Source organism: Palaemon carinicauda, chromosome 42 (assembly GCF_036898095.1).
Source record: "Palaemon carinicauda isolate YSFRI2023 chromosome 42, ASM3689809v2, whole genome shotgun sequence".
Classification (NCBI taxonomy): domain Eukaryota; kingdom Metazoa; phylum Arthropoda; class Malacostraca; order Decapoda; family Palaemonidae; genus Palaemon; species Palaemon carinicauda.
Window position 1 is genome coordinate 21,335,550 of NC_090766.1, and position 10,000 is coordinate 21,345,549.

The window sequence follows — 10,000 nt, forward strand, 5'->3', positions numbered from 1 at the left end:
AAGAATAAAGGGTAAAAGACAAAAAAAGTAAAAAAAGACAAGACAGAAGACTGGCATATGTAATAAAAACGTCGGAATATTGTATAACGGGAAACGCAAAATATAAGAAATAGGGAAAAAAATAAAGCTAAAATAAAGGTACAATTGGACTCAAAAATTTCTGTTACACATCGCTCTGAGGAAGTGCACCCAGACACACCCTTACTGCGTGGCGAGTTCATGTGTTTAGCCACGCCAACCACCTCTTCCATCTCCCCCTACACTATCTGTTTGGTTACTCTCCGCGAAGTAAGGGTGTGCCAAGGTACACTATTTCGGAAGAACGATTTTAGATTCTGAATCGAAGTAAGGGTGTGCCAAGGTACACTTTTTCGAAAGAACGATTTTAGATTCTGAATCGAAGTAAGGGTGTGCCAAGGTACACTTTTTCTGAAGAACGATTTTAGATTCTGGATAAGTTATAATCAAAAGAAAAATGCGTATGAAGATAGGTAACTAAAGCATTTGAAAATATAATAACACGGGTAAGCATAATCTGCTCACGCGCTAATTACTTCAATAATATCCAAACTCGTGGCCTACAGCAATGAGTGCCATCTATTGACAGAAATTAACATGCAAATATATGAAAACAGTTATGATAGCTTTGGAACACAAGAGCATATAACTACTTGCTAAGGTAAACCTTGGCAACAAAAACAATTGTAGCCGTTTTTAGACCACTGCAGGATAAAGGCCTTAGACATGTCAGGGTTTGACCCGTGCGGATTGTTGATAGTGGGCGACTTTGGTCTGATCGCTCAGAGCAAACCAGCCTAGTATGGGTGGCCCTGACTAGTACAGCATTCATGATCACAGATACACAAACCCTTTCATCAAGTTCAGGTATCCCCTCTTACTAAACCGGGTAATCAAATAAATAAAATTGAATAAAGAAAGATTTATAATACCAAGATCTCATCTTCAGAAATGCAAAATTCAATCACTCAAATTTCAGAAAAGCTAAAAGGAAATTAGCAAGACGCGAGGAAAAGCTAATCTTGACAAAAACTAAGAAATCCTAAAGGAGCTAAACTATATAACAAAGATCTTCAGATACGACATTTTAAATCACATCGGAGAGATGAAAGAAAATCACCCAAATTATCTTTAAAAAAATGTTATATAAACATCCGGATCTTAAAAAAAAAAAATCGCACACAGTTGCTTGAATAAATATCAAATAAAAACATCCGGGTCTTTAAAATATTTTATATTACCAAAACCATCTTGAAAACTAATTTATATAGCTAAGTTGTTGGGAAGTGAAATCGCCTTTTTATAAAGACAAAATTAATGCACTCGGATTTTCGAGAAAGCAAAATTGCAAAAATCCAATATATAAAAAATAATACCTTAAAACAAAGCAAAAAATTGAAAAAAAAAATATATATATATAAAATACACCTTACAAAAAACAAAAAAATTGAAAAACCCAATAAAATAATACCTTAGAAATATAAAAAAATATAAAATAAGAATCGGAATCTTGAGAAATACTGAAGAAAAAATCTAGCTAACTTTAATTATCCAAAGAAAAGGTTATAAATAAGCGATTTTTGGTAATTAATTCAATTAACCCGAATGCCGAGAAACGTTTTAAGCAAACGTATCCACAACTCGAGGAACGTTCAAAGATTTATAGTGACAAGATGCTGATTCATAGAATTGGAGCTGTTACTTACATGAGCAGTGAATAACAGCAGATCCTCGGACCATGTCGTAGACGATTTGCACTGAAATGGAATAATAATGAACTTGAGAATCCGAGAATTGTATGGTTTATTCAGGATGCAGTTGTGGAGAAAAGTTGCAATATAGAGTTTGAAAGAGGAAATGAAGTTTGAGAGAACAGAGATGAGAATGCTGAGGTGGATTATGGGAATATCACTGCTTGAAAGATTGGAAAATGATGAAATAAGAATGGCAGGCATAGTAAAGATTACAGAGGTGATAATAGTGTCATGACTGAGATGGTGTGGGCACGTGTTGAGGATAGAGTATGGGGAGGGAGTGAGGAGGGCTTGGGAAGAACCTGTTAGGGGGAAAAGATCGAGAGGGAGGCAGAGAATTAGATGGTGAAGGATGATATGAAGAGAAGAGGTTTGGTGGAAGAGCATGCCTTTCATATAAGGCATTAGAGAGGGCGCATCAGGCAACCGACCCTTTAATGTAGGGATAACGATGAGAGAGAAGGAAAAGATTTAGGATTATAAAACGTTATTCTGTAACTAGAATAAATTAAAAAGACCAAAAGATTATAATAATTTCTAGGACTACTAAATTCATTTCTGTCCAAACCCTGGATAAAAGAGAAGGGTCGAACAGAAATTTTCCTCGTTCCTTAACTGTTTATCAAACCAGAGTAGAAGCTGGGGGTTAGTTGAAAATTGAAAACGAGAATGGAGACGATTTTGAACTTCTTTGCTTTGTAAAATAATGAAAATTTTCATAATATAACTACTGGATTAGGTCAGAAAATCTAGTAACAATCCCTAAAATCTTATAAAAAATTATAAATATGACCATCTGAAGAAATGTTACAATGAAATAGTTTATAATATAAGCAAAATATGTATTGCTAAAGAATTTTCAAAAGTGGAGAATTTTCCGATTATGTGAATGACTAAGAAAATAATGTATTGGTCGGCTTAAAAAAAAAAAATGCAAATCTCAGAAAATTTAAAACAATAACTAAATTAACAATATTTTATATATTTTCTCATGAATAAGGAAAATAAAAATGCTACTGCAACCATTTAAACGCTAAAGCTAATAGGTAGAAGAAATGTCTTATAACCTAGGTTCCAAAAATAAAGATCTTTCTTTATCTCTAAGGGTAAAAAAGAAAAATAACGGAAATAAGAATAAAATGCATTTGAATCACAATTACCTGATTAAACATTTTGATATAAAACTCCCAAAAGACGAAGAGCAAATAAGAAATATAAAAAAAAAAATTGTAAAATTCTGGTCATTCCTCACTATTCATCACAATTTATTTAATTTAAGGGGAATTACTCCTACCTCTCCCCCTCCTCCTCCTGCTCCTCCTCATCATCATCATAATTATCATCATCATCACAACTACCATCACCATCATCACCATCCACATTACCAAAGCTGGAATTATCTTTTTTTATAGACACGTTCTTTGTGATGCCTGTGACATTTTCAAGTTTGTATTGGAAGCTGGTCATTGCTTATTTAGCATACTTCAATTGGCATCAATGACCATTGACGTTATCATGGCAGATAATTACAAATCATTCATTCTTTAAGTTCACCTACAGCTGATCAGGACCTGTCTCTATTTACATTCTATACACCGAATAGTCTGGCCTATTCTTTACATATTCTCCTCTGTCCTCATACACCTAACACTGAGATTACCAAACAATGTGTCTTCTCTCAAGGGGTTAACTACTGCACTGTAATCGGTCAGTGGCTATTTTCCTCTTGGTAAGGGGGGAAGGGACTCTTTAGCTATAGTAAGCAGCTCTTCTAGGAGAAGGACACTCCGAAATCAAACCATTGTTCTCTAGCCTTGGGTAGTGCCATAACCTCTGTACCATGGTCTTCCACTGTCTTTGAGTAGAGATCTCTTGCTTGAGGGTACACTCGGGCACACTATTCTCTCTTGTTTCCCCTACTCTTTTTTAGTTAAAAGTTTTTATAGTTTATATAGGGAATATTTATTTCAATATTATTGCTATTCTTAAAACAATTAATTTTTTCCTTGTTTCCTCTCCTCACTGGGCTGTTTTCCCTGTTGGAACCCCTGGGCTTATAGAATCCTGCTTTTCCAACTAGGGTTGCAGCTTAGCAAATAATAATAATAATAATAATAATAATAATAATAATAATAATAATATTCCATTCCCCTATTCTATTTTCCTTCTCTTATTCTGAACCAGGTGAAGATTCTGATAGCCATTTCAGCATGGGACTTCCTCCTCACCTTTCCAACTTAATTAACGATTACAACAGCGTTCCAAAAACACTTTTCACGCTAAAAGGTCATTCGCACATCGGCCAAGAATTAATTCTACCTCATACATATTTCCGATGTCTTTGAGGAATTCAAATGCTTCCCTTGATTCAAGTCTCGGAAATCTCTTCAATCATATAGACTTTTGACAGGGATATTTTCTTTTATTTTCTTCATAAATACTTTTCCATGCTAGAGTTTATTATTATTTGTTATCTATTATTTATTTATTATTAATCATTATTATCATCATCATCATCATTATTATAATCATTATTATTATTATTATTATTATTAGCTGATCTACAACCATAGTTGCAAAAGCACGAGGCTATAAGCCCAAGGGTTCCAACAGGGAAAATAACCCAGTGAGGAAAGGAAATAAGGAAATAATTAAACTACAAGAGAAGTAATGATCACTTAGATTGAAATATTCTAAGAACAGTAACAACATTAAAATAAATCTTTCATATATAAACTATGAAAAATTACACTAAAATAAAAAGAGCAATCATATTGAAATTGTGACAGGCCGAGAGAGGCTGTGACTAAGAAGACAGGATGAAAGCAACTGAGTAACTTTATTACAGAACATCCGTTTATATATACATAAACTCTAGGCTAACAGAGCACAAAAAACATAACAGGCAATTTCATGTTCAACCGACAACCGCACCGGTTACCAGTTAACGGTGAGAAAAAAAGACATATTATTTCAGGTCCCTATCAGTGCGAGGGGAGAGCAAAGATACAAAGCATAATATATACAAAAAATTAAATGTTGTTACTATGTACGATCGAGTGACACACGGTTGGTACACGGCTCCCTCCCTAAAAATGACATACTGTACATGTTAAATAGGGCGCCCTGATCTAGAGAGGCGAACTGTAGGTGGGTCATGTGGCAGGAGATAAGCAGGTTTAAGACGATAAATGGACACCCAGTCTTCTTTGCCACGAAAGTTTAGTAGGAATGCTTTAGGACTGCGTCGAATCACAAGGAAAGGGCCCGTGTTAAGGGGCGTTAACGGTGGCTTGGTAGTGTAATTGAGTAGGAAGACGAGCATTGCAGAGTGCAAGTCTGTCGGTATGTAATGCTTCGCTGGGGGCTTGTAAGTCTGGCGGCATGCAGTAAATTCTCCCACGACGTGACGTATGCACTGGAGATCGTTGGAGGAGGTTGCAGAAGGAAAAAATTCGGCAGGGACGACCAACGGGTTGCCATACACCATTTCAGCTGCCGAGACGTCAAGGGAATCTTTAGGAGTGGTCCTTAGTCCCAGGACGACCCAGGAAAGCTGAGTAAACCAGTTGGAATCCTTGCAGCGGGACATCAAAGCTGCTTTGAGGGTGCGATGAAAACGTTCAACCATTCCATTGGCAGCGGGGTTGTAGGCAGTTGTCTGATGTAGGCTGATACCCAGGAGATTCTCTAATGATGTCCACAATTGAGAGGTGAAAGTGGTACCCCTGTCAGAAGTAATATGCTCAGGGATACCAAATCTTGCAATCCATCCTGAGAGTAAGGCAGATAAACATGAGGCGGACGTTGCAGTTTCCATGGGAATGGCTTCTGGCCAATGAGTGGAGCAGTCGATGACGGTAAACAGGTAACGATGTCCTTGTGATGTGGGTAAGGCACCTACAACGTCGACGTGAATGTGGGCCAAACAACGCTGAGGTTGAGGAAAGGTGCCCACTCCGGAATCCATGTGTCGATGTGCTTTGGAAGTTTGGCAAGAAGTACAGGCGCAGATCCTATGCTTAGCATCCTTAGAAATGCTGTACCAAATGAATTTCGTCTTCAGCAGCTGTGCAGTAGAACGGCTCGAGGGATGTGAAAGGCCGTGAATGAAATCAAACACCTGTTGGCGCATGGAAGCAGGAATCCATGGTCGCGGTCTACCAGTACTGACGTCAGAGAGGAGGGTGGTGTGAAGTCGTTGAGGGGGATGTCCTACATGCTTGATACTCTGGATCCTGTCGTTGGCCTTCAGCCAAGGCGTTGTAATCCAATCCCAGTTGGACGGCGGCCAACGTGTTTCTTGACAGGGCATCGGCAACGGGATTCATTTTCCCAGGGACGTGTTGAAGGGTGCAATTGTATTCAGCCACAGCGGAGAGATGTAGGCGTTGACAGGCGGACCAGGCATCAGACTGTCGAGTGAAGGCGTGCACCAGAGGCATGTGGTCTGTGCGAATTATGAAGGGCGTACCTTCTAAGAAATGGCGAAAGTGACGGACAGCCAAATGCACCGCCAGCAATTCTCGATCAAAGGTAGAATAACCCGATTCTGCTTTGGACAGCTTTCTGCTGAAGAAGGCCAATGGGCGGGGCAAGCCGTTGGCCACCTGTTCGAGTACTGCACCAATAGCGACGTCGCTGGCATCGGTGGAGAGAAGTAGAGGGACATGTGGGATAGGTAAAGTGAGAGCTGCAGCGGTTGATAGGGCCTTCTTTGCATTGCAGAAGGCCACTTCTTGAAGGGGACCCCACTTCAGGTCTTTTGGCTTGCCCCTGAGGGAGGCGTAGAGGGGAGCAAGAGTGGCGGCAATGGCTGGCAGAAAATGGTGATAATGGATGATCATGCCCAAGAATTCCTGCAGAGCTTTGACGGTCAAGGGCGTCGGGAAGTTCTGAACGGCTGCTACCTTCTCAGTTAGCGGATGGACTCCTTCAGGAGTGATACGGTGCCCTAAGAACGACACTTCGTTGGAGCCAAAGGTACACTTGTCGTACCGGACTACAAGGCCGTTTTGTTGCAGGGAGTCGAGCACGATGCGCAGGTGATGGAGGTGTTCCTCTTTTGAGGAGGAGAACACAAGTATGTCATCCACATAACATACACAGAAAGGGAGGTCCTCTAAGATACCATCCATGAGACGTTGAAAAGTGGCCCCAGCATTACGAAGGCCAAAACAGGAGTAATTGAAGGTGTATGTACCAAACGGAGGGGTGATGGCAGTCTTGGGGATGTCTTCTGGGTTCATAGGCATATGATTATACCCCTTCAGGAGGTCGAGCGTGGAAAAAACCTTCGCTTTGTGCAGGTAGGAGGTCACGTCGGCGATGTTTGGGAGGGGGTAGTGATCCGGTTCTGTTTGCATGTCCAGGCGCCTGTAATCTTCGCACGGACGGAGGGAGCGGTCTTTCTTCAGAACGATGTGTAAGGATGACGACCATGGGCTGGAGGCCTTTTGGCAAAGGCCCATTTCCTCCATTTCGGCAAACGTCTGTTTGGCGGCTGCAAATTGTTCCGGTGCCACACGTCTGAATTTTGTGAAGAAAGGGGGCCCCTTCGTCTTGATATAGTAATAAATACCATGCTTGGCAGAAGCTGTGGGCGTTTGGAGAAGTTCTGGATGGAAAACTTCCGGGTACGACGTGAGGAGGTGGGTGTAGGCATCCGTGGGTGCGCTGATGAGGAGAGCGAGGTTGGAGGGAGCGGGTTGAAGAGGTGTCGACAAGTACGAGTCTGCGTTGACCAATTGTCGGTGGGCAACATCGACCAGAAGGTGGAAATGAGAGAGGAAATTCACACCGAGGATTGGCAATGTGACATCAGCAACGAGAAACTTCCAAATAAATTTACCGTTTCCGAACAATAATGTGAGGCTCTCGTAACTGTAGGTGGGTATCGCAGATCCATTGGCAGCTACCAGACGGACGTTGGCAGACGTAGACAGACTACGTCGTGTCCTGAAGAGTTCCCTTGGCAAAAGAGAACGACAAGCACCCTTGTCTACCAAAAATCGCACGAACGTTCCTGCATCATGTGAAAAGAAAAGATTAGTGACACGTGAGGCCACCGCCACGAGCGATGGCCTACTTCCAGGTTTTTTGGCCTCTGACCATCCTTGGCACATTTCTCCGTGGCTGCCCTGAATCTGTAGTGGTAGTAGCAAAACTGCAGCCGATGGGCAGTAGTAAGTGGCTGTGGAAGCCGTTGGTTGAGGCGTGACCGAGTGGTGGGTTATGGGTGGCTTTGTTGCCGCTCCGGCTCATCACGGGGTAGGCGTGTATGTCCTGCGGCATTCACGTCAGCTTCGGTTGATGTTGAATAGGCGTTCTCTTTGTCAGGAGTTGATGGAGGTCTTGAAGGTCGTGAAGTGGCTGTCCATAAGGGCATCGACTTTGGTCATCAAGTCTTTTATTGGTAAACTATCGACATCGGGTATGGCAGCGTGTACAGGTTCGGGTAAACGGCGTATCAAAAGGGCACGAAGTAGGTGTAGTTTCACTTCACGAGGAGAGCCGTCTGCGGCAGGTTGCAGGCAAGCGATACTGGTCATTTCTATGATGGCGAGCGAAGCCCTTTGGTCCCCCAACGGTTGTTGAGAGAGCTGGAAAAAGCTTTGCTATACGGACGGCTGGCGACGGCGAGTACTGCTGCACAAGGTATGTTTTGAAGGCATCATACGCTATTGGGGTGTCTCCTTGTTCACAAAGCCAGTCGGATATTTACGGGAAGGTGCCCTCGGGTATCGCCGCGAGAACATAATCTGCTTTGGTGGTTGAGCGAGTCACGCCCTTGATGCGGAACTGGACTTCTGCGCTGAAACCAAGCAAATGCCTCTGGGCGAACGACGAAAGTTTAAATGAGGCGGAGCCAACTTCTGTGGAGTCCGCCACAGTACCAATGACGGAGGGGGGGGGGGGGTGGAAGGCGGGAGGACTTCCGGGGTCACCAATGTGACGGGCCGAGAGAGGCTGTGACTAACAAGGCAGGATGAAAGCAACTGAGTAACTTTATTACAGATCATCCGTTTATATATACATAAACTCCAGGCAAAAAGGGCATAAAAAACATAACGGGTAGGTTCAAACGACAACTGCACCGGTTAACAGTTAACGGTGAGAAAAACAAAAATGTTATTTCAGGTCCCTATCAGTGCGAGGGGAGAGCGAAGATACAAGCATAATATAAACAAAAAATTAAATGTCGTTATTATGTACGATCGTGTGACACACGATTGGTACAAAATAATCAATATCACTGTCATCAGCATCATTTTCATCATCAAAACTGTAATTCAACAAGGGTAAGCCAAAACACCTGAAGTGGGGTCCCCTTCAAGAAGCGACCTTCTGCAATGCAAAGAATGCCCTATTAACCACTGCTGCTCTCACTTTTCTCGTCCCACATGCCCCTCTCCTTCTCTTCATCAATGCCAGCGACGTCGCTATTGGTGCAGTACTCGAACAGGTGGCCAACGACTCGCCCCACCCATTGGCCTTATTCAGCAGAAAATTGTCCAAGGCAAAATAGGGTTATTCTACCTTCAATCGCGAATTACTGGCGGTGCACTTGGCTGTCCGTCACTTTTGCCATTTCTTAGAAGGTACGCCCTTCGTCACTCGCACAGACCACATGCCTCTGGTGCACGCCTTCCCTCGACAGCCTGGCGACTGGCCTGCCCATCAACGCTGACATCTCTCTGCCGTGGCTGAATACAATTGCATCCTTTAACAAGTCCCTGGGAAAATGAATCACGTTGCCGATGTCCTGTCAAGAATCACGTTGGCCATCGTTCAACTGGGATTGGATTACAACGCCTTGGCTGAAGCCCAACGACAGGATCCAGAGTATCAAGCATGTAGGACGTCCTTCACATCCCTCCATTGGGAAGATGTCCCCCTCGGCGACTCCAACACCACCCTCCTCTACCCTCGCGCCGTTCTACTGCACAGACGAAGTTCATTTAGCACAGCATTACTAAGGATGCTAAGGATTGGGTCCGCGCCTGTACTTCTTGCCAAACTTCCAAAGTACATCAACACACGGATTCAGGAGGTTGGCACCTTTCCTCAACCTCGGTGTCATTTCCCTCACAATCACGTCGGAGTTTTAGGCCCCCTACCCATATCAAAAGGGAATCGTTATTTGTTTACCATCATCGACTGCTCCACTCGTTGGCCTGAAGCCATTCCCATGGAAACTGCAACGTCCGCCTCATGTACATCTGCCT

General features: G+C 42.7%; 1 long non-coding RNA gene across 1 annotated transcript in view; it reads right to left on the bottom strand.

Moving 5' to 3' along the window:
- The window catches only part of LOC137632838 (uncharacterized), a 484,672-nt gene that overhangs the window by 173,627 nt on the left and 301,045 nt on the right, over positions 1–10,000 (bottom strand). Inside the window, exon 3 of the long non-coding RNA XR_011042130.1 lies at positions 1,725–1,775. This is a non-coding gene — a long non-coding RNA (uncharacterized lncRNA). The remainder of the gene's footprint in view (positions 1–1,724; positions 1,776–10,000) is intronic.